Here is a 6,290-nt window from a genome sequence, read left to right as displayed (position 1 = left end):
TCTTTCTTTCTTTCTTTCTTTCTTTCTTTCTTTCTTTCTTTCTTTCTTTCTTTCTTTCTTTCTTTCTTTCTTTCTTTCTTTCTTTCCCTCTTTCATTATCAGAAATGTTAAATATTTTTTGCTGAGGTTTAGTTACCCATGTGGAAAATAAGTTTTTCTTAGTGATTTTTTTTGGGTCTATGTATCATATATTGCTATCAAGAAATATATGAGACTGGGTAATTTATAAAGAAAATACACTTAATTGGCTCGCAGTTCTACAGGCTTTGCAAGAAGCATGGTGCTGGCATCTGCTTGGCTTCTAGAAGGTGAAGGGGGAACAGACACGTCACATGGTGAAAATGTGAGCAAGGCTGAGTGAGGGGGGAGATGCTACACACTTTGTAAATGACCAAATCTCATAAGAAATTACTCACCATTGTGAAGGCATCACCATTCCATGAGGGATCCACTCCCATAACCCGAACACTTCCCACTAGGCCCCACTTTCAGCACTGGGGATTACAATTCAACATGAGATTGGCTAGGGATGAATATCCACACTATATCATTCAACCTCTGGATCCTCTAAATCTCATGTCTTTCTCACATTGCAAAATACGATCATCTCTTCTCAATAGTCCCCTCAAAGTCTTAACTCATTTTAGCATTAACTCAGAAGTCCAAAGTCCAAAGTCTTATCTGGAGACAAGGTAAGTCCCTTCTACTTATAACCCTATGAAATAAACAAGCCAATTACTTCCAAGATATAATGGGGGCACGTGCACTGGATAAACATTTCCATTCCAAAAGGGAGAAATCAGACAAAAGAGAAGGTCTACAGGCTCCGTGTAAGTTTTAAACCCAACAGGGGAATCATTAAATCTTAAAGCTCCAAAATAATTTCCTTTGATTCTGAGTTCCATATCCAGGGCACATTAATGCAAGGGGAGGGCTGCCAAGGCTTTAGACATCTCTGCCCCTGTGGCTTTGCAGGGTTCAGTCCCTATGGCTGCTCTCACAGTTTGTTCAGTACCTGTGGCTTTTCCAGGTATGGGGTGCAAGCTGCTGGTAGATCTACTATTCTGGGATATGGAGGGGTAGCCCCCTTTCCACAGCTCCGCTAGGCAGTACCACAGTGAGAACTCTGTGTGGGGGCTCTGACCCCACATTTCCCCTCCTCACTGCCCTAGTAGAGGTTCTCTGTGAGGGCTTTGTCCCTGTAACAGGCTTCTACCTGGACACCCAGGCTTTCACATACATCCTCTGAAATCTAAGTGCAGGCTAAGCCTCCTTAATACTTGCATTCTATGCAGCTGCAGGCTTAACACCATGTAGAAGCTACCAACGCTTATGTCTTGCATTCTCCAAAGTAGCAGTTCAAGCTGTTCCTGGGCCCATTTGAGCACTCGCTGGAGTTGGAGCAGCCAGGGTATGGGAAGCAATGTCCCAGACTGCACAGGGCAGTGAGGCCTTAGGCCTGCTCCACAAAGCCATTGTTTCTTACTAGGCTTCTGGGCCTGTGATGTGAGTGGCTGATGGGAAGGTCTCTGAAATGCCTTTGAGGCCTTTCCCCTATTGCCTTGGATTAGAGCGCTTGGCTCTTTTTCAATTATGCAAATTTCTCTAGCTATAGGTTGTTTTGATGCCTACTTAATTCCTCTCCCAACAATTTTGCAAATTCTTGCTGCAGATTCTCCAAATTTTTATGCTCTGCTTCTCTTAAAAATAAGTTCCGATTTTAGGTCATTTCTCTATTCCCACATATGAGTATAGATGGTTAGAAGCAGCCAAGCCACATTTTGAACACTTTGCTGCTGAGAAATTTTTTCTGCCAGATACTCTAAATCATCACTTTGAAGGTCAAAAACTTCCACAGACCCCCAGGGGAAAAAAAAAAATGTAACCAAATGCTTTACTAATGCATACCACGGGTGACTTTTGCTTCGGTTTCCAGTAAGTTCCTCGTTTCCATCTGAGACCTTGGCAGCCTGGACTTCACCATTCATATCACTCTCAGCATTTCGGTCACAACTATTTAACAAGTCTCTAAGAAGTTCCAAACTTTCCTGTCTTCTTCTGAGCCCTCTGAACTCTTCCATGCTCTGCCCATTATCCAGTTCCAAAGTTGCTTTCACATTCTCGGGTATCTTTATAGCAATGCCCTCCTCAGTACCAAATTTCCGCCATTCTTCCATTGCTGTAAAGAAATATATGAGACTGGGTAGTTTATATAGAAAAGAAGTTTAATTGCCTCACAGGTCTGCAGGCTTTACAGGATGCAGGGTGTTGACATCTGCTTGACTTCTAGGGAGGCCTCAGGAAGCTTACAATCATGGAAGAAGGTGAAGGTGAGGAGGTTTGTCACATGGTGAAAATGGGAGCAAGAGAGAGAGGGAGTGGGGAGGTGCCATACAATATAGTCTCTCTACATATCCAGCCTTCTAAACTGTGAGTACTTGAGAGTACAGCAATGGCTTTCCCTTGCTATCCTATATTTGACCATTCACTTAAATTTACTGACCATTCTAAGTTTATTAATATTGGAATCTCTTTTGTAACATTTCTTATATTAAAACTCACCACAACATATTAGAAGCAAATAGCTTTCTATTTACACATGTATATAAAATTAAATATTTATGTAAGATATACATGTGTCTGACACGTATGTTTAATACAGTGGAATAATGTTTCAGACAAGTGATGAACACATTGAATATATATTAACATAGAAAGCATTGTAATAAAAATCAGCATTAATAGCTTTTTGAGATCAATTTAATTATGGATCCATTTTAACCTGTTCTCTAATGGTTAAAGTTAAATAGTATTACAGAGACAACGTAACTGAGAACAGAATGGACACTGGAAAAGGAAATTGCTGTGGGATTGAAACTTAATGGTGGGTAGACTTGAATTGGATCCTTAATGGTGACTTTTAAAAGCATTGTTAATCTGTCAGCATGTGGATAGCATTTGTAGTATTTGCATGAACCTTCACAGTGTCTAGAACCTACCAAATGTTTTCCATTAAGAAAAACCTCTTCTTCCATTAGAAAAATGAGAGTACTTGTTATGGCTTCAATCAACAAATATTATAGAATACAAGAAAAACTTCTAAGGCATGTAAAAAAATTAGACTTTGTCCCTGGCCGTGTTAGGGAGGTAAGGCATAAACATGAGTTAAGCAATCAGAAAAAGTGTGCCCAATGCCATTAAACCGTAGGAATCTTAACTGAAAATAAAGACTAATACAGAAAACAAAAACATCTGGAAGTGAAAAAATGAGGGTTGACTGGTGTTGCAGAAGTGGTATGGAATTGAATCCCTATGCAGAAAGTGGATTCCAACTGGTTCTTGAAGAATGGATACAATTTGTACATTTGGAGAGAAAAGGAGAGCATATTTACTTTACGGGGGGATAAAACGTTCGAGAAGCTATTTTGGTTAGAGAATTAGAGAATTAGAATGAACTAGAAATAAGATTTGTGCGACTCTCTCTCAACCAAAAAATAGTCCAGGTACACTGACGTGAGCTAAGGTTTTCCCGAATTGAGCCCTGAAGGAAGAAAGATTTTGACCTGTGAATATGAAACACAGCATCAAGGGATGTCTCAGAAAATAGCACCAAGAACAAAATACGAATGAAAGTCAAAGAGACCAGCCCAGAAGTGACCAACCATGTACTTTGGACATGGTTTTCTGGGCTGGTCTCTTTGGAGAGCAGGATTTAGATAGGCATGCAATAGGTAGAAATTAGAGATTCTCCAGTGTGTTTATATATATAGTAAGGACTGCAGCTATAGAGACTGTCACCTCATCTGTGGTTGGAGATGGAGCTGCTAAGGCTATCATGCAGATTCCAATATAAATTTGGAATGCTAGTTTGGGACCAAATTATCAGGAAATGTAAATTTTAGCCTGGGGATAGTCATAAATTTTAATTTACTCTGGAGGCATTGTTGATCTCCTGAAAGTTGGGGTAGAACTAACTGATGTAAGAAAACAATAAATTTAGAAAGATGACATAGGAGGTTGTTTGTGTATCCCAAGGTAATTGGTGATAAGGATATTGCCCAGAAATTTATATGAGAATGGAAAAAATGAAAAAGATATGGGGCATTGAGAAAAAAAAGAGTTGTTAAGATTCAGTGATTATTTGGCTTCCAAAAGTGAGATCAATAAAATGAATTGAGTCAAAGACAATTATAAGGACTTGAGAATAGTAATGGGGAGAATATTCTGGGAGAGCTGATGGGGGACAGGGAGTGTGAAGATTACTGTTTTTTCAGTTGGCAGGTATGGAAAGTAAAGCATAAAGATTAAGTTATTTACTAAATGTAACTAATCTAGAATTTGTAGTCAACTAAGGTTCTTAGGCATCACTATTTTATAAAGGTGAAATAAATTTATTAACAAATGTCAATTTGTTATTATGATTGACTCAAGCATTTTATTTTATTTTTTGTGCAAATTTACACAGTATTTTCTGTTTGAGTCAGCATGAATTAGTTAAGCTTTACTCTAATGATTTTGACCTGGTTTCTTGGGAATAGATGCTATTTTACTTCTGTGTAGTATCCTTGGAGCTAGCTACCAAGATGAGAATGATCTTTCTGAAGCCAAAGTTCACCCACCATTGAAATTTCTTCCAGTTACAGGCCAGTTGTGGTCTGTCACAAATTTGAAACTTTTGTAGAGGAAGAAGAGAAAGAGGCATTAGGAAAAGGCACAGCAAGACAGTTGCCAAGGAGGTAAGAGATAGGAGAAGAGACGATACAATAAGATTTGAGAACAGTGCTGCTTAAACTTTAATGTGCATATGAATCACCTGAGGAATTTTTTTTGCAAGGCAAACTTTGATTCAGTAGTTCTGTGGAAAGGCCCAACAGTCTGCTATTCTAACATGCTCTCGGGAGATACTAACGCTGTTGATCCTTGGACCACATTTTGAGTAGCAAGGTGCTAACAATCAAAGGAGAATATTTTAAACTAAAAAGGGTTTCTGTGCTGCATTCTTTCACATTGCATTTTCAAACCCACTCTCCACCCTTCTCCACCTTGCAGTATGTCCAGGAGGTTGTCCTTTATGGAGTACAACAGCGGGATTCTTTTCTCTGGCTTCCTGTTGGTTTTGGGCATTACATAAGAGGCATCAGCAGAAACTGGAAAGAGAAATGTGATTGAGGACGTGGTATTTACAGTTAGTTTCACTCTACCAAGACATATGAATTCCTAAAAATCACCACAGTGTGTAAAAACCACAGAGTTATGGAAAAAATGGTATTGGGGCACAACATTCAAAAACTTAGTGACACACATACGCACAAAGATGGGAACCTAATAAAAGCTGCAGAACAGTTTTGTACTTGTTAAATGTTTAAGAAATACTCATAAATATGTCAATAAATATGGTACTTTACCTTAAAGAGCACTGGAAGTGTGCTTGTGGGTGTTAGAAAGGTTGCAGATTGTGAGGTACTATGAAGTGGTAGAAAAAGTGTCATCTGAAATTGGAAGAAAATTTGTAACACCAGATGTGAATAGATGTGAATCATAACACACACAATGAACTGAGATAGCTGGGAGATATTTGAGGTGAATGCATGTATGTGTTTTATGTATTCCTACCCAGTGTGGTTCAATTCTGCAATTTTGTCTGTTCACCTAGTATTTCCTACATATGAATTTGTGCATAAGAAAACATCAAATTTGGTTATACTCAAATTATTCTGTAACGTATCAACAGCATTGGAACAAATCTGCACTTCAAAGCTTTGATGCTCACTGTTCCAGCACCCTACTTAGAGACATGACTCTTGTAGTATCCTCTCTTACAGCTACAGAAATTACTCCTAAGTTATGACAACAACCATTCATTCACCTTGCCCTTCTGACCCAGGGGTTGTAACAGCTCCCTGCTATTTCTAACTTTGGATGATTTCATGATTGACTCTTAGTTTCATTTAACCTTGTCCATATCTTTGTAAATAGTTCCTTTAATGCATGCCCATCAATTGCCTATGCTGTTTGAGTTTGCCACATGGGTCTTTCCAGTCCCCAGACAATGTTCAAATGTGGTTAGTGATGTAAAGAGATCAAGTAGAATTAGGCTTTGGTATCAGCCTTTGAATTTAATTATTACTGATGTCCACTAATTGATATTTTAATGAACTGGTTCGACACACAGTGGCCAGCCAGACCTATTAAAAAGTAAGTTAGATCAAATCATCCCCTTTCTCAAAATCTTGTAATGGCTTCATTTTACTCTTAGAGTAAAACCAAGGGTACTTTTTTTTTTTTTTTTT

Source organism: Mandrillus leucophaeus, unplaced genomic scaffold, assembly GCF_000951045.1.
Source record: "Mandrillus leucophaeus isolate KB7577 unplaced genomic scaffold, Mleu.le_1.0 Scaffold850, whole genome shotgun sequence".
Classification (NCBI taxonomy): Eukaryota; Metazoa; Chordata; class Mammalia; order Primates; family Cercopithecidae; genus Mandrillus; species Mandrillus leucophaeus.
This window is presented reverse-complemented; position numbering follows the sequence as displayed.